Source organism: Nycticebus coucang, chromosome X (assembly GCF_027406575.1).
Source record: "Nycticebus coucang isolate mNycCou1 chromosome X, mNycCou1.pri, whole genome shotgun sequence".
NCBI lineage: Eukaryota > Metazoa > Chordata > Mammalia > Primates > Lorisidae > Nycticebus > Nycticebus coucang.
Window position 1 is genome coordinate 15466113 of NC_069804.1, and position 19168 is coordinate 15485280.

General features: G+C 38.1%; 1 protein-coding gene and 1 pseudogene across 6 annotated transcripts in view; both read left to right on the forward strand.

Annotated features, from left to right (window-relative positions):
* REPS2 (RALBP1 associated Eps domain containing 2) overlaps positions 1-19168 on the forward strand; it is a 313577-nt gene that overhangs the window by 37505 nt on the left and 256904 nt on the right. The gene's annotated exons all lie outside the window — the stretch shown is intronic.
* Positions 17248-18208, forward strand: LOC128578216 (N-alpha-acetyltransferase 20-like; annotated as a pseudogene). Its single transcript, XR_008377686.1, has one exon. The product of XR_008377686.1 is annotated as an N-alpha-acetyltransferase 20-like (transcript).

Genomic DNA, 19168 nt, shown 5'->3' on the forward strand with positions numbered 1-19168 from the left:
TAGCTGGGACTACAGGTGCCTGCCACAACGCCCGGCTATTTTTCTGTTGCAGTTTGGCCGGGGCTGGGCCTGAACCCGCCACCCTCGGTATATGGGGCCGGCGCCCTGCTCACTGAGCCACAGGCGCCACCCTCCACAGCAACTTCTTATAAGATCCCTTCCTTTTCTCATTCATCTCTTGTTGGGAAAAATTCCCTGTCCAGTTATTGTGTGACACTCTTCAGTTCAAGTGGCTCTGGGAAAGGGGCTTTGTTTAAACAAATTTAAAACTGAGTTTTCCCTATATATCTTTAAGGTTAAATTAGGTTTTCCTGAAACTTGAGGATGTTAGCTATTTTTCTTCCTGAAGCAGTTTAATTATACTTTTGTTTATTGCACTTGGTTTTGTGCTTTGTTGAATAAAAGAAGGGCCCTGACTGGGTACAGAGAGCTATGAATTTACTATGTCTAATCATGCAACCATGAAATAAAAAATGTTTCCATATCAGGAATTAACTCATCACTTTTAACCACTGTCGATTGCATTGGGTTAGAGCTTTGTGCTTCCCACAAGTATTTTCCCTTGTTTTTCAAAATTGTGTTCAGTTGGATGTGACCGGTTATACATGGAGACTGGCTCACTCGCACTGTTGATTCTTGTTGTCCCAGTGTCATTTTTTACTTATACACGTATAGCTTTTCTTGGCTTTATCTATTGACTTGAAATCTTGTGTATCATATTTCCTTTCTTAGACATAGGGAAGACTGAAAAAAAATCCATGATTTGAAGAAAATTTGCAAAAGTGAAGAGCCTTGTGAGAGCTTTACTTTTAATTTTCACTGTAACCAGAATAAGTGAGCACATACTGGGCATACCTGCTTTCTCATTTCACACTACCCAGTGTAGGTGTCCAGATCAATATCAGGCTGGTCACCAAAATTACTTTTGGTTTTAAATGTAGTTGTATACACAGGTTCTTACCATAATTAATAGAGGTTATAATAAAAATGAGGTGTGCTCACACAGTTGTCCATGTGGATGGTTGCATGGGCGTGAACTTGTGGTATAATATCTGAAAGTCTGTGGGTGGCACTTGTGGCTCAGTGAGTAGGGCGCTAGCCCCATATACCAAGGGTGGTGGGTTCGAACCTGGCCCTGGCCAACCTACAACAACAACAAAAAAATCTGAAAGTCAAGAAACTAGAAGTTTTTATAATTTTAAGTTATCCATTATCAATCCTAAGAATTTTTTTGACTATTAAAAATGCATGACTGACGTTATTTTTATTTTTATTTTATTTTTTTTGAGGTAAAGCCTCAAGCTATTGCCCTGGGTAGAGTACCGTGGCATCACAGCTCACAGCAACCTCCAACTCCTGGACTCAAGTGATTCTCTTGCCTCAGCCTCCCAAGTAGCTGGGACTACAGGCGCCCACCACAACACCTGGCTATTTTTTGGTTGTAGTTGTCATTGTTGTTTGGTGGGCCTGGGCTGGATTTGAACCCTCCAGCTCTGGTGTATGTGGCTGGCGCCTTAGCTGCTTGAGCCACAGGTGCCGAGCCTGATGTTATTTTTTGATGTGAGGTTTTTTTTGGCAATCTTTTGGAAAAGGGGCCAGGATGAGAATAAAAGTTAATTATGAAAATCCATTTCAAAGACTAACTATGCTGTGTATCATCACTGAAATTTTAATGCAACTTATGTATTGTGTTTTTATCTTTGGGATTAGCATTCTGAAGAGCTGACTTTTATTTTGAAATTTCTAATGTGTGTCAGCTATGTCAGCTCATGAGCATGTTTTCATCTGTGCATCATGTTATATTGGGCCTTGGATGGAATGTAAATCTTTTACTGGCCTAAATCTGAGTCTAATCCTCTGTGTGGCTTTGGTAGAAAATCAATTTCCTCTGCTCTGGCAAGATTTTTCAGGTCAGTGCTCTTTGGAAGTTTCCCAATTCTCTTAGATTAAAATAGATTTTGTTTCTGTGCTATATACTAGTATCAGTTAGTAGGACACTGAGATGAAAGTGAGAAAGCAGAGGCTGACAAGATATCCATGAGTTCTTCTAGTTCAGTTAACTTGTTGGCACACTACACCTTTAAAGAGCCAAGGAGTTTCTTTGCTTTCAAAGGGATCATTTGGGGAATAATTGTAATGACACTTACAGGTGCAGCCATGTACTTAATTTTAATAAGTTCCAATTGGTGACTTGCTTACTAGAAGTGAATGGAAAAGAGAAGAACTACTACTCATGCCCTACTGAGTCCATTTCACTAATATGGGCTCTTGGAAGTTGGGTGACTAACTTGGATTTACTCAGTTTTAGCATTGGTAGTCTCACATCCTAGGAACTCTCTTAGTCCCTGGCCAGCCAGGATGATTAGTTACTATAGCAGTGAACAACAAGGGCATGAATGGTTTGCAACTGGTAGTACTCACAGATATTTTAAGGGAGGGTTATTATAGACATGTAGCACTTTCTGTCCAATGATCCTAGTAGGTAAGTGGACAAGTGATTCTACTTTGATTTGATTGAAAAAACAATGGATAGTAAAGCATCACAAGAATGGAGAAGCATGAATCCAATGTACTCAATTTTGATATGAGGACAATTAATGACAAGGTTATGGCGGGGGGGGGGGAGGAAAAGCAGAAAGAGGGAGGGAGGGAGGGGGGTGGGACCTTGGTGTGTGTCACACTTTATGGGGGCAAGACATGATTGCAAGAGGGACTTTGCCTAACAATTGCAATCAGTGTAACCTGGCTTATTGTACCCTCAATGAATCCCCAACAATAAAAAAATAAAAAAAAAAAAGAAAAAACAATGGAAAGAAGAAGTTGAAGTTTTTCTGCATTCTGTACCTAAGATTTAAGATTTATTTAGGGAATGTTTTGGTAAATTATTAGTGTTAATGTTTATCTTTCTACTGGATAATACAAGGATCTTTAACTCTGCTTATCTTTTCTCCCAACTTATGTTATTATTGCCCTGTATTATAGTACTGTGTGTTAAACTCTACAAGACATTATTATTTTATGCAGGTATTATTTTTTCTTTTTCTATTATTTTATTTTTATTGTATATATATTATAAAATATACATATGTGCATTAAAATGTATATTTATAGTCCAAAGAGTAAAACCACATGGGTGTCAACCATTCTGGTTAACAAATATATTATAGGCATTGTTTATTTAGATCAGAGTTCAGCAAACTTATTCTGTAAAGGCCAGATGGTAAATATTTTAGTCTCTGCAGGCCATATGAGCTCTGTCACAACTACTTAACTCCACTGTTGTAGTGCCAAAGCAGCCATAGATAATATGTAAATGATTGTACATGCCTGTGTTCCAATAAAACTTATTTATGGAAACAGGCAATGGGCCAGATTTGGCCTGTAGGTCTTAGTTTGCCAACTCCTAATTTAGATTTATCTACATATTTATTTCTTTATTTTTCCTTCCTTTCTTGCTATATTCTTGGGGTTCTATCTGGGATCATTTTCAAGGCAAGGATATCTATTCCCAACATTGTTTTGTGTTGGAAATTCTAGCCACTGCAATGAGGTAAGAAGGGAAAAAAAGGAATAAAGAACAGAAAGGAAAAGATAAAACTGTCCCTATTTTCAGATGACACAATTGTCTATGTAGAAAATCCCTAGGAACCTGTAGAATAAATCCTAGAACTAATAAATGAGTTCAGCAAAGTTGCAGGATACAAAATAAACAAAAAATGAATTGCATTTCTGTATACTAGCCATGAACATGTGAGCCCTGAAATTAAAAATACAATACCATTTACACTCACTCAAAAATACTTACATATATATCTAATAAAGCATGAGCAGGATTGGTATGCTGACAACTACACAGTGTTGATGAAGGAAATCAAAGATATAAATAAAAACAAACCATGTTCATGAATTGGAAGGACTCAACATAGTAAAGATATCAGTTCTCTCCCAAATTGATATATAGGTTTGATGTCATTCCTATCAAAATCCCAGCAAGATTTTTTATATATATTGATATGATTCTAAAATTTATATGGAAAGTCAAAGGAACTAGATTAGCTGAAATAATTTTGAAAAAGAAGACCAAAGCGGGAGGAGTCTGTCAGATTTTAAGTCTTATTTCATAATACAGTAATCAAGGCTGCATAGTATTGGTGGAGGGATACATACATAGATCATTGGGTCAGAGCAAAGAACCTAGAAATAGACCCACAGAAATATGTTCAATTATTTTTTTTTGACACAATTGCTAAAGCAATTAAGTGGAAAAGGAAAGATACTTTTCAACAAATGGTGCTGGGTCAATTGAACATCAGTCAGATTTAGTGACCTAAATCTCACACCTTCTATCAACAGTAACCAAAAATAACTCAGAATGGATTATCAACTTGAATGTAAAACATAAAACTAAAAAAATAATTGGAGAAAATTTTTAGGACCTAGGGCTAGCCAAGGTTCTTTCTTGTGGCAACAAAGATATGATCTATAAAAGAAAAAATTGATGAATTGGATTTTATCAGATTAAATACATTTACTATGAGAATGACTTCATAAAAGGATGAAAAGACAAAGTACAGAGTGGGAGGAAATATTTGCAAATGACATATCTGGCAAAGGACTAGTATCTGGTATTTATAAATAACTTTCCAAATGTAACAGTAAAAAACCAAGCAGTCCAATCAAAAATAGATGAATGAGGGACATTTCATTGAAAAGGCTATCCAGATGGTAAATAAGTCATGAAAAGGTGTTCAACATCATTAGCCATTAGGGAAATGTAAATGAAAACCACAGTGATAAATCACTACATACCTATCAGAATGGCTAAAATAAAAAACAGTGACATCATCAAATGCTAGAGAGGCTATAGAGAAACTGGATCATTCATACTTTGCTGAAGGGAATGTAAAATGATACAGCCTCTCTGGAAAAGTTGGGCAGTTTCTCAAACACCCTGAACATGTAACTACTACATGACCTAGAAAGTGCACTTTTGGGTATTTATCCCAGAGAAGTGAAGAGTTATGTTCATGTAAAAACCAGTGCATGAGTGTTTATAGCAGCCTTATTCATAGTAGCCCATAACTGGAAACAATATAGATATCCTTTAGCGGGTTTAAAATTTTTTTTTTAATTTTTAAATTTCAGATTAATATGAGGGTACAAATGATTAGGTTACAATGTGTCCCGCACCCAGGAGGTGTGCCATATACCCTTACATTGTGCCCATTATGTGGGAACACATCAATCCCCTTCTCTCCTTCCTTCTCCCTCCTCATCCTTTCCCTCCCCCTAACTTGAATTAAGTTGAGTTTTTCTCTTGTGCCTTCAGTGGGCTAATTGTTAAACAAACTGGTACATACATGTTGGGGGATCATACTCAGTAATAAAAAGGAATGAACTGTCAATACACACAGCAACTTGGTCTCCGGAGAATTGTGCTGAGTGAGAACAGCCAATCCCTAAAGGTTACACTTCATGATTCCATTTATATGATATTCTTGAAATGACAAAATTACAGAAACAGAGAACAGATGAGTGTTTGCCAGGGATGGAGGGGGCAAGGGCAGGAGGGAAGTGGGTAGCTATAAAAGGACATCATGAGGGGTCCACATAGGGGATGGAAATATTCTCTTTTGACTGTATCAATGTCAGTATATTTGTTGTCATACTATACTATAGTCTTGCAAGATGTTATCATTGGGGAAAACTGGTTAAGAGCTCACAGGTCATTCTATATGATTTGTTACAACTGCATGTAAAACTTCATTTGTTTGTTTTTTGAAATTATATTTTATTTTTATTTATAAATATTGTCTATTTTTTGAGATTTTGGAAAAAAATAATAAGTTAATTGGTGATTCCATACTGAACCTCAGAGTCAAAGCATTTACTCTTATTTGACAATGTGAAACTTACTTTCTTTGTAGTAATAATAGTAATTAAGCATTACTATTATTATTATTGCTTAATACTTTGTTGCAGCAATTGTCTAATTTCTTTTCTGAATCTACCTTCATTCGTTCTTTACGAGGTTTTTGTTTCTAGTCCTTATCTTAAACATTGTTATTGTTAAATTTTAAGGCTTTTTAATTTTGTGAAGGCAAAAAGTCGAAACCTAATAAACACATGTACATATGAAAATAAAAAAAAGCATTTAGGAAAAAAAGGTAAGATTTGAAAGGATCAGAGTGACAGAATTATAAATACTAAGTAATGTAGCACTTTTGTATTTGGTGGTGTTCTAAGGTCCTGGCTTTGTTTTGTTATGAAGCAGAGCTGTTTTGGAGCATGTGCGGCCCTATACATAGGTATATGATTGACTCTTTTCCTCAAGTGCTTCTAATTTGGGATGCTTTTCATTGTGTGTCCTTTGACTTTTTAGACATAAAACTAGTTATTTTCATTTCAGTTTCAAGATCTTTACCGAGCACAGTTAACTTTTATGATCTCGTTTTGGCAGTGAGTTTTCACCTAGGGGCTGGAGTATCTGTACACTAGACTTGTTTTTCTCCGAGTAATGTTTCCCTTTGCCTGTGTGATGGAGCTGTCTAGTTATCCCCTGGTATTCATTCTCTTTGTCTTTGAAGTAGAAACTCCAGTTTTGAGCTGGGCACCTGGCTGCCCAGTGTAAAGGTTGGACTTACCAGATTTTGTTGTAACTAGGTGTGGCTGTGTGATCAAGTATAAGCCTTCTATTATAATTAAGCTCCCCAATATAGGAGCTGTCATTTTGCTTTAACAAACATGGAGTGAGTAGGTAAAATATTTTATATAAAGCTGTGTGTTTGAGGTTGAATTATGTCCCTACAAAAAGAAATGTTGAACTCTTAACCTCTAATACCTCAGAATGTAAGTTTATTTAGAAATAGGGTCTTTGCAGATGTAATCAAGTTAAGGCTATACTGGAGTAGGGTGGGTGTCTAATCCAACATGACTGGTATCCCTATTAGAAGATGGTCATAGGAAAACATAGACGCACAAGAGAATGCCATGTGAAGATGAAGATTAGGGTGATGCACCTACAGATCAAGGAATGCCTAGGGCTGTGAGAAGCTAGGAGACAGGCATGGAGCTGACTTCTCTCTCCGCGCCCTTGGAAGGAACCAACCCTGCATACACCTTGATTTTGGGTTTTTGGCCTCCAAAACTGAGACAGTAAATACATTTCTGTTGTTTTAAGCCACCCAATTTTTGGTCCTTTAACATAGCAGCCATAGTGTGTAGGAAACCAATACATAATGTTTTTGAAATTCTTTTTGAGATGCTATGGTTTGAATATTTATGTCCTTTCAAAATTCCTATGTCGAAACCTAACCTCCGCTGCAATAGCAGTAAGCAGTGAGGTCTTTAGGAGGTGATTAGGTCATGGGGTTGGAGCCTTCATGGTGGGATTAATGGACCCTTAAAAGGGGCCTGAGCCAACTTATTTCCCTCTTCCGTTATGTGAGGTCACAGTAAGAAATTCCATCTATGAGGCAGAAAGTGTGCCCTCAGCAGACACTGAATCTGCTGTCACCTTGATCTTAGACTTTCCAGCCTCCAGAACTGTAAGAGATAGATTTCTGTTGTTTATAAATTAGCGAGTCTAAGGTAGTTTATTCTAGCAGCCCGAATAGGATAAAATGGGGTATTTTGAAAAATGAGCAGAGGCTTCTTAATCTGAGTCCTGAGACATTTGGACTGACTGTGCTTTTTTTTCCCCTGGAAAATCTCACTGTACCAAACATAGATATTCTTCATTGCCCCAAAGCCCCATCCAATTTCCTTGTGTTTTTATTGCTGATTTGATGTGCTTGAATGCCAGCCAGAATATAAGGTGAATGGCACATACAAGGACTGGTGGTTTCCATGGAGACTTCTTGTAAGAGCCCTTCCTTTTTCAAGTTGTCAAGGAAACATCTAGTTTCAATTAAATAAATGTTTGTGGGGTCTGCCAATTTGAGTGGCTCTTAGGCAGGGACTTGATTAAATCTCTTAAAGATCCTAATAAACAAATTCAGAGCAGAGCTTTTTTAGATTTCCTTAAAGTTATATAAGATCTTTCTTTAACTTAGAGATGTTAAAGAGGCCTTTGTATGAAGTGACCAGACTATTTGCATGCAGAAAATGTTGGTTTTGAGCTTTGGAGGAAGAAAACTGAGGTTCAAAGAAAGAGAAGGCTAAAGCCAGAGACTAGGTGTCATATGCCACGTGACTATAGTCCATGCTCTTTAGCATATCCTAGTATGAGAGAACCAACCAGCCTGACTTGTACAAACTGTTGCAGGGTGTCCAACCTTTTTTTCCTGTACCGCACATTGGAAGAAGGAGTTATCTTTGTCCACACTTTAAATCCAGAAACACTAATGAAAGCCAATTACCAAAAAAAAAAAAAAAAAAGTCTGTGCATACTTTTTGTGATATCTGACACTGCAGATAAGCAAACAGTGTCCTCACAAAATCAGCCTGCAGCCTCTGGGCCACAGGTTGAACACTCCTAGGCCTTTATAGGCTGTGGAGCTCGCTGGCTGAGCACTGTGTAGTTTATGGCTTCTGGTTAGCTATTGTTGAATCAGTGGCTGGAGTTAGTGGTAGTGAATGGAAATGGTGGTAAGAGCACGTATTCTAGGCATAACCAATTCTAATAAATAGGAATTCTGTAGGCTTGTCTCTTTGGTGAAGCTTCGCCATTATGCTCTATATCAAACAGCTGTGTTGTATTTCAGAATGCCCACAATATTTTGAAACTTCCCATTAAGAGGTGAAGTCTGTTTCTTCATCCTTAGGATCTTGGCTGGCCTTGTAACTTGGCTGAGTACAGTAGTAAGTGGCCATGTGTAGGTTTTGGGGCTAGATGTGAAGAAGCATTTCAGTTTCTTACTACTTCAGCAGCTCTGCCACCATGTGGAAGAGCCCAGACTAGCCTGTTGGGGGAAGACAGACCATGTGAAGGAAAGTGGAAGCGCCCAGCTCACCCTATAGCCAACTTCAGAAGTGTAAGCGAGTCTCACCTCGGATCAGTGGTGCCTGGCCTAGATCAGTACAATTGACCAGCTGAACTCAGCCCAAATTCTTGATACCCCAGAATTATGAACTAAATAGATGTTGTTGCTTTAAGGCATTTAAGTATTGGGGTGGTTCATTAGCAGCAATAGCTAATTAATACAGCCAAGTTTGGAAACTCTGGAATGTTCAAAGCTTTTCTTTGACCTGTCCTCTATAAAACTCAGGATTTTTGATAACAGTCCTGTTAGTAACAGAAATTGCCTATGGATAATTTAAGCAGAAAAGGAATTTACTGGCAGGATACTGGTTAGCTCAGTCTTGCTGCAGGAAATCTGGGGACAGATCTTGAAAGGTGCCCAACTAGGAGGCAGCATTGCCAGAACTATAGCCAGATCACCCCTCATAATTGATTCCATGAGGATGCATGTACTGGAGCCACTGAATATTGGATGCCACTATAAACATTGCCTGCACTGGATGTTAGTGTGGGGCTGCCCCTGGAACTGGATGTTGCTACTGTCACCAGAAAACAATCATCTGCTATTTCTGCTGCTTGTAGCACTCCTTACTATTTAAGCTTACGCTGTATACCCACACCCTCATTTGAGAAGAAATCAGAAACGTGAGAATCTGACATTTTTAGTTTATTTAGCTGAAAAGCAGGTGGAAAATTTCATAAACACTGGCAAGAGGTTCTGATGCTGGGCAGCCAAAAGAGAATGACAGATGTTCATTAGTTTCTATTCTGTACTCTGGTTGGCTCAGTTGTTTACAGCACAGTTATGATGAAGCCAGCTTTGTGGTTTATTCCTCGGTTCTACTGAGAGAAAATAGTTCTGGAGCTGTCCCCCTCACACCTGTTCCCTCTCTCACAGATGTGTGCTGCTGGCTATTTGGAAGGCCAGGAAACAAGGTGGCTTAACTTGCATGTGTCTCTGGCTGCCAAGGTACAGAGAGTGCTTGCTTTTCAGTCGGTGGGCCCCAAGAGTCTCCATTAATGGCCATAATGTGCCACCTAAGAGAACTGAATGAATGGCATTTTAGTGAACCTAAGGAGTTGGCTAATTGTGCAGTGAATTTGGTTCTTGTGACATTTATAATACAAACTCTTGGGCAGCAAGAGCTTTCAATTCAGATGGTTTCTCATTTTTTTCAGAATTTCTCTGAACCCTCAAGTTTCTAGTTACAAAATCATCTGGGTAGGATTAGTTTTAATATTAGAAATAATACATATAAAGGAAAAAGCATGATGCCCGGTGGGTGTATAGTAGGTGTTCAATAAATGTTTATCATTTTCCTCACACTTCTTAGATGCCCACACCCCTATCAGATTTGAAAGTCTTTGAGGAAAGGGCTTGCTATTTTTTTGTCAGATCTCTCAGTTGTTAAATCTCTAGGTGTGACAGTGAACCATACTTGGGGTGGAACATCTTGGGAGTAATTAGGACCTAGATCTAAGCTCATCCACTGTGGTGGGGCTGTCAAGTTAGGGGGAAGGGAGATTGTCTTAGATCAGTTAATGGAAAGTCTAAGAAGATGGAACAGTGTCTATAAGTGACTCAAAGCAAGAGAGAAGAGACCTACCTGGATCCTAGGAATGTCCCTCCTGGCAAGCATAGCAGGAGGCAGCAGGAGATCTAAGAGAGGGAAGGTTTTGGGACTTGGGTATCAGCAAGTTGTCAGCATGGCAAGTAGTCTGCCCTCAGTTAGTTCTTACTGTGGAGTCTGCTGTTCTTTGCTCCTAAACCAGCGGAGTGGATGCTTCCTTTGTGCCTCAGTAATTTGCCCCATCACCCTCTTACCCTCTCCTCACCCTTGAGATGTGAGATCCCAGTTTCTTCCCAGGCAGGTGCCAGCCCTGAGGCACTCCTAACCCTGGGAAGCCTGGGAAGCCATGATGTTGGCTTGCCAGAGAAAGCCTAGTTTACAGAAGTCATGAGATCATAGTCATCAAACTCCATCACTACCTAGAATTATTCCTCATTCCAAAAAACAATCTAGGTGCAAAATAAAAATCTGTAGAATCACTGGAAGTGAGCTCCCACTTCTGAGGAATTTAGTGCCCGTTGTCCTCTGCCAGTTCCCTAATAGCAGAGGAGAGAATACACCATGGCTGGATTTCTTTGTATTCTCATCTTTGAAGACCATGCTAATTCATGTTTGATTTCTAAACACATCTCTGTATGTTAATATAAACATGCTCCCCCAAGGCCTAGCAAGTTCAAAGTTCTGGGAAGATTTGTTATATTTTTCTTTGACTTCATGGAATCGGGTTCTGTTTCTTGCTATTCCTGTGATCCGGCAGTGTCTCTGATCCTTTAAGACTTAAAAAAAATTTATTTGTTTGAATAGGTTGATAGAGTCACATGGTTCACTATTCAAAGATAGAAAACATTGTATGTAAGGGTTCTCTTCATGCCAAAAAGAGTTATAACACAGTAGGCAAATTTAATTTATTCTGTGAGCCTTCTTAGTTGGAAATCAATGGGATGGGTGCCATAGGGAATGCAAAGATGATTTTTAAAAGACGGGACTTGCTTTCAAGAGACTTACAGTCTTATAAGGGGAAATAGCATTTGGATTGAGAATCATTATAAACAGTATGTGTTATGTACCTATAATAATTAAAAATAAAAAAATAGAATAGAAGAGGTAAGAGATAGAGGGAAAGGTTGAAACTATGGTTTTTAGATTTCACCCATAGAATTTTTTAAATAAAATGTTTGGATCTCAAAAAGCCTTGCTCTTTATCTAGTCTGAATGCTTCATTCTGGGAGATGAGACCCAAGACCAAGGGAAGTCAGGTGCCGTCCCCACTGTCACCCAGCTAGACAGTGCTACCTTTGACAAAGGTACCTGGTTTTTATAAAGCAAGATACTGCCTTGTTCTGTGTTGACAACTTAGAGGAAAAAGCACTGTTTGTGAGTTAAATCTGGGCTTGGTGAGTAGAGGCCCCTGAAGCTTGGTTCTGTTGGGCACTTTGTTTTGAAATTGTACTTAGAGCAGATGGGAGCAGGTGAAATGGGATTAGGCTATGTTTCTTACTCTTTACAGCTTTTCTAAATTTATTTTAAAAATGATAATAGCCATCTAATTAAAAAATCAAAAGGTACAAAATGACGTACAGTAATTTTTTTCCTCCCCCTATACTCTAGCCACTTGGTTTTCATCCATGGAGGCAGCTGGCAGCCAATTTTGTTAGCTTCAATTTCCAGAGTTAGCTTATGAACATATAAATAAATGCATCTGTGTTCAACCCACTTTTAAAGAAATGACACCTACTATACCAGCCTCTGTGCACCTAGCTTTTTTCTTTTTCACACTTTCCATATTGGTACATAAAGAGCTTCTTCATTCTTTGTTAGTTGGTGATTTTTATGGTGAAGGACTGAATTCACTCTGGATGGGAGGTGGAATTTGTAATATGTGAAATTTCTCTATGTAGGCTTTTCAAAAGATGATGGACAGGCAAAGATGTATGCAAATGTCCTCTAGAGCTGCCCAGAATTATATTATGTGCACCAGACATAGTTGATTAAACTTGTATCTTAGATTGTGGACCTCTAGTGTTTTCCAATGTGTGTCTTACACAATACCGTGTTGAATGATCATATACATATGTCATTTTGCTTATATAAAATGGAATATAAATTTCTAGAGGTGGAGTTGCCAGATCAAAAGGCAGATTGTAATTCTTATGGATATTGCCAAATGGTCTCTGGATGTTGTACAGATCTGTCCTTCTACTAGCAATGTATAAGTTCTTGATTTTTTTCTCCCAGAGTCTTTTCTTTGTTTAGATTCCATCTGAGCCAGCGTGGCAGGTTGGGTCTTCTTCACTACTGGGATGACTATTGGGCTGTGGGCCAACAATGCTGAGAAACCGGATGTGGGCCATAACCTTTGCTAATACAGTTTGTATTTAGCATCTGGGCTAGATTTGACCTAGGGTTTATTATAGCCTTCTATCCTTAAATTAAATGGCATCTTGGGGGACCTAAAAGATAATGCAGCTTCCAAAATTGATTTGCAACATACGAGTAGCTTACATGTTGGGAGATCTTGGATCATTATGTGTTCCCAAATGCATAAACACATTTTCAAAGGATAGTTATGAAGATTTATGACACCTTTTCTCTTTAAAAATAAAAAGGAAAGTCTGATTTTTCTTATGTGAACTATTGCATAGATTTTGCTCATATCTGAAATATGGCATCCAGTTGCTCCAGTTGGTTGCTGTGGAAGTTTATAGTAATGTAGGAAGCTCCTGTTAGAAAGCTTCTGAAAAATTTAAATATATGTAAATGAGTGAAAAATGGAGGCTGAGGAAGAGGGTGAATACATATGTTTTCTTCTAATGGCAGTATTCACTCTTTAAGTTGGCATTTATCTAGTGCAACCGATTCTTTCAAGAAAATACCCCTTCTGCATGGCTATTGAGGGAATTTGAAAAGATATATAAGGTATAGCTCAGGGAGGCCGCCTGTTGTTATGCCGGGGTTAGCCACCTTTTCTATAAAGGACCAGATGGTATTTTAGGCTTTGCAGGCCAGGAGGCAAAATCAAGGATACTATATAGGTACTTCTATAATACAAACTTACACAAACTTTTTATTGACAAAATTCAAAATATAGTAATAATTGAGTACTTTTTTGGAAATAGAGGTCTAGTTATAAGAATAGAATTCTTATTTGGGGGATAACATTTTGCTTAATATGGGATTCAAAGTTAATATTCCCTATCATCAAATTGATGGCAAATATTCATCTGTAAAGACTGTTTTCAGCTCATGGGCTGTACAGAACCAGGCAGTGAGCCAGATTTGATCTATGGATAGTAGTTGTCCAATCCCTGATGTAATGGAAAGACTATGAGCTTTGGACTCATCACATGTAGGTTTGAGTACTGGCTCAGAATTTTTAAAAATTGTTTTAAATTAAAAAATATTTTAATTATATGGGTACATAATAGTTGTCTTTATAGGTATGTGCGATTTTGTGTTATTTCAAAATATTAAGAGTGAACAAATGTTTTTGTTACATTACGTTTTATAATGCTTAAGGCAGAACTTTTAGTGTGCCCATCTCCCAAATAGTGTTCATTGTACCCCATAGGTAAGGTTTTACCCTTTGCCCCCTTTCTTGATTTTCAATGACTTTGCATCTCTTTGAGCCCATGTATGCCCATTGATTAGTTCCCAATTATTAGGGAGTAAATGTGGTGTTTGTCTATTCTTCAGATACTTTACTTAGGGTAATAGTTTCCAGTTCATCCAAGTTGCTGCAAAAGACCTTATTTTATTCCTTTTTATGGCTGAATAGTACTCCATAGTGTGTGTGTGTGTGTGTGTGTATCCACACATGAATTGATGGGCAGTTAGGTTGATTCCACATCTTTGCAATTGTGAATTGTGCTGCAATAAACTTTCAAGTGCAGGTGTCTTTCTGGTGGTACAGTGACTTCTTTTCCTTTGGGCAGATATCTGGTTGTGGGATTGCTGGGTCAAATGGTAAATCTACATTTATTTCTTTGAGGACTCTCCATGATATTTTCTGTAGAGGTTTTACTAATTTGCAGTCCCACCAACAGTGTTTAAGCATTCCTTTCTCTCTACATCCATGCCAGCATCTGTGTTTTCTGGACTTTTTTTTTTTTTTTGCGGTTTTTGGCTGGGGCTGGGTTTGAACCCGCCACCTCCGGCATATGGGGCTGGTGCCCTATACCTTTGAGCCACAGGCGCTGCCCTTTTTCTGGACTTTTTAATAAAAGCCATTTTATCATAACTGGGGTAAGGTGATATCTCATTGTGGTTTTAATTTGCATGTCCCTGATGATTAGTGATGTTGAACATTTTTTTTCAGATGTTTATTGGCCATTTGTCTATCTTCTTTTGAAAAGATTCTGTTAATATCTTTTACCCACTTAAAAAAATTTTGGAATATTATAAGGGTACTAATGTTTTGGTTACATAAATTGATTTTTTACCATTTGAGTCAAAGTTATAAGTGTGCCCATCACCCAGACAGTGTGCATTGTACCTGTTAAGTGTGAATTTACTCATCCACTCTTCCTCCCGTTTGAATTTGATGAGTGTTATTTCCACATGTGGACATAAGTGTTAATTGGTTAGTTCCAATTTAAGATTAAGTACATGTGGTGTTTGTTTTTCCATTCTTGTGGTACTTAACTTCTGCCCACTTTTTAATGGTTTTTTTTTTTTCCTTACTGATTTGCTTGAGTTCTTTCTGGATTATTGTTATTAGCCCTCTGTCAGCTGCATAGCTTGAGAATATTTTCTCCCATTCTGTAGGTTATCTGTTTGCTCTGGTGATTATTTCCTTAGTTGTACAAAAGCTTTTTAAAATTTAATCAAGTCCTGTTTATTTATTTTTGTTGTTTCTGTGATTACCACTGGGGTTGTCTTCATAAATTCTTTGCCTAGGCTGCTATTTAGAAGAGTTTTTCCAACATTTTCTTCTAGAATTCTTATGGTTTCATGCCTTACATTTAAAATCTTTTATCTGTCATTGGATACCCTTTATTTCTTTCTCTTACATAGGACTTTAAGTGCCATGTTGAATAGAAGTGGTGACAATGGACACCCTTGTCTTGTTCCAGTTCTTAGGGGAAATGCTTTCAACTTTTCCCCATTCAGTGTGTTGTTGGCTGTGTGTTTGTCTGATATGGCTTTTATAATTTTGAGATATGTTCTTTCTATGCCTAGTTTATTGGGGGTTTTTATCATGAAAGGATGCTCATTTTGATCAGATGCTTTTTCTGCATCTATTGAGATGATCATATGGTCTTTGTTTTTGCTTCTGTTTATGTGGTAAATCCCATCTATTGATGTATATATGTTGAACCATCTTGCATCCTTAGGATGAAACCCAGTTAATCATGGTGAATTATCTTCATGATGGATGTGCTGTTCAATTTGGCTCGCTAGTTTGAGGACCATGTGATGTTTTGATACAAGCATACAATGTGTATTAATCCATTTAGGGTAATAGGCATGTCTGTCATCTCAGGCATTTGTCATTTCTTTGTTCTAGGAGCATCCCAGTTCCACTCATTTAGTTATTTTAAAGTATATCCTAACTTATTGTTGATCATAGTCACTTTGTTGTGTGATCAGATGTTGTTCATTGTATCTAACTATCCAATTATATTTTTAGGTATGTTAATCATCCCTACTTTACCCCCTCCTTACTATCCTCTCCAGTCTGTCTCTGGTAGCCATTATTCTATTCTCTGTCTCCATGAGATCAATTGTTTTTAATGCTTAGCTCTCACATGTAAGTGAGAATTTGCAAGATTTGTCTTTCTGTGCTTGGCTTATTTCACTTAACATAATCTTCTTCAGTTCCATTCATGTTGTTGCAAATGGCAGGATTTTCTTCTTTCTTGTGGCTATGTAATATTCCATTGTATATGTACCACAGTTTCTTTTATCCATTCATCTGGTGATGGACATTTAGTTTGATTCTAACACTTAGCTATTGTCAATAGGGCTGCAGTAAATGCGAGAGTGCAGGTATCTTTGATATACTTAATTCCCTTTCTTTGGATATATACCCAGCAGTGGGATTGCCAGGTCGTATGGTAGTTCCATTGTTATTTTTTTGAGGAACCTCCATACTCTTCTCCATAGTGGTTGCACTAATTTACATCCCCACCAACAGTGTATGAGGGTTCCCCTTTCTCCACATCCTTGCCAGCATTCGTTATTGCCTATCTTTTTGTTAAACGCCATTTTAATGGGGGGGAGGGGATGGTAATCTCATTGTAGTTTTGATTTAGGTTTCTCTGATAACTAATGACGGTGAGCATTTTTTCATACACCTGTTGGCCATTTGTATGTATTCTTTTGAGAAATGTCTGTTTAGATCCTTACCCCATTTTTAAATTGGATTATTTGATTTTTTTTTTTTGTGGTTTTTGGCTGGGGCTAGGTTTGAACCCACCACCTCTGGCATATGGGACCGGTGCCCTACTCTTTGAGCCACAGGCACTGCCCTATTTGATTTTTTTTATTGAATTGTTGGAGTTCCTTATATTATGTATACTAGTTATTAATCCCTTGTTAGATGAGTAGTTTACAAATACTTTATCCTACTCTGTGGGCTCTCTCCCTACCCACTAAGCCACAGGCACCGCCCTTGCCTAGACTCTTGAAAGGATTCAGTGTCATTAAGAACCAAGGGGAGGGCCGCTGCGTGCGGAGTGGCGGCGAGCCGGCCTCGGGAACTGCGGTGGCGAGATGACCACGCTCCGGGCCTTCACCTGAGACGACCTGTTCCGCTTCAACAACATTAACTTGGATCCACTTACAGAAACTTATGGGATTCCCTTTTACTTACAGTACCTCGCCCACTGGCCAGAGTATTTCATCGTTGCAGAGGCTCCTGGTGGAGCATTGATGGGTTATATTATGGGTAAAGCAGAAGGCTCAGTAGCTAGAGAAGAATGGCATGGGCAGGTCACAGCTCTATCAGTTGCCCCGGAATTTCGACATCTTGGTTTGACTGCTAAACTTATGGAGTTATTAGAGGAGATTTCAGAAAGAGAGGGTGGGTTTTTTGTTGATCTGTTTGTAAGAGTATCGAACCAAGTTGCAGTCAACATATACAAGCAGTTGGGCTATAGCGTGTACAGGACGGTCATAGAATACTATTCAGCCAGCAACGGGGAGCCCGACGAGGATGCTTACCACATGAGGAAGGCACTTTCCAGGGACACAGAGAAGAAATCCATCATCCCGTTACCTCATCCCGTGAGGCCTGAAGACATCAAATAACCCTGGGCAGTGATTCTCAGACAGATGTTCCAAATGTTATGTGGACAATATTATTTTCATTGGGTGATCTTGGAGTTCTACTGGAGAAAAATAATTTAGGTCTGAAAGACTTGAAGAAAATACAGGTTATCAACTTACTTTAAATCTCATTGTTTTCAATTAGCAATAGCATACCTATTAAAGCTGTTCTCTGTAATAAAATTCAATCAAAAAGGCAACTGGGTCAGAAGGAAACATATCATGGTTCATAACATTCACTGTGTCGTAGGGAAAAGACTTGCTCCAGTCTCCTGCTAAATTCTATGCCTGAGAACCACTGCTGCATGTATATATATATATTTAATTTTGTATTGAACTATTGAAGCTTTAAAAGCATATATGAAATGTATAAATCTAAGATGTATAATGAAATACATTGTTGACTATGAATGTTTTCTGGAAGTTCATTTATAAAACTAAATCAGGATTGTGAAATATGTGATTTTTAAATTTGTAATTTATATATATAGTATTTTTAAATGCATGCTCAAAACAATCCCTGCCCAGCATTCTCAAGCTTCCTTCTTACTGTGTAGCAAATTCTTCCCAGTTACTTGTTCTTATATTGTTAGTCCTGGATCTTTTCTCTTCTTACAGCACTTTAAATCCTCTCTTTCTAAATATAAAAAGATGCTGAGGAAAAAAAAAAAAAGAACCAAGGGGAGTTGTTCTAGATGAGGGGGAGACTAAGGGAACATAAGATAAAAACGCAGTATATGAGCATTGAGGAAGTTCTAGATCAGGAAAAGAAAATCAAGCTCTGTAGGCCATTTTCAGGATGATCGAGGCAATTTGAGTGTGGACAATATGTTGTTTGGTAATACTGTGTTAATGTTGATTTCCTTAGATGTGGTGGTGTAGGAAAATATCCCTGTTCTCAGGAGGTGAATAGTGAAGTTTTAGGGGTGTGTGTTTGTAATCTACTTTTCAGATGGTTTGGCAAAGTGAGAAGGAAAGAGAGTATATATAGAATAGGTTGTTCTGTGTGGTGCTGCTCAGTTCCTCTGATAGCACCAAGCATGTTGCTTTCAATGGGAGAGGTGCTTAATACATTTTTAAACTAATAAGTACTTTAAGGCTAATGGCTCTAGGTCTGAAATCACACCTCAGCATTGCATGTCTGCTTTCTCTTTATCAGTGTGGTTTGGCTGAAGGCATATACTGTGGTACCTAATGTTGGGTAATCAGATATGGGGGTTCATGTTTTCTTAAGTAGCTTACCTGGGTCCCTCTGGACTGCAAGTCTGTCTTGAATGTTAGAAAGTGTAAATGAATGAGAAAGGAAAACCCAGCATATATAGTTGACCTACCTTTTTAGCTATTTCCTGAGAGATTAAGGTACAAT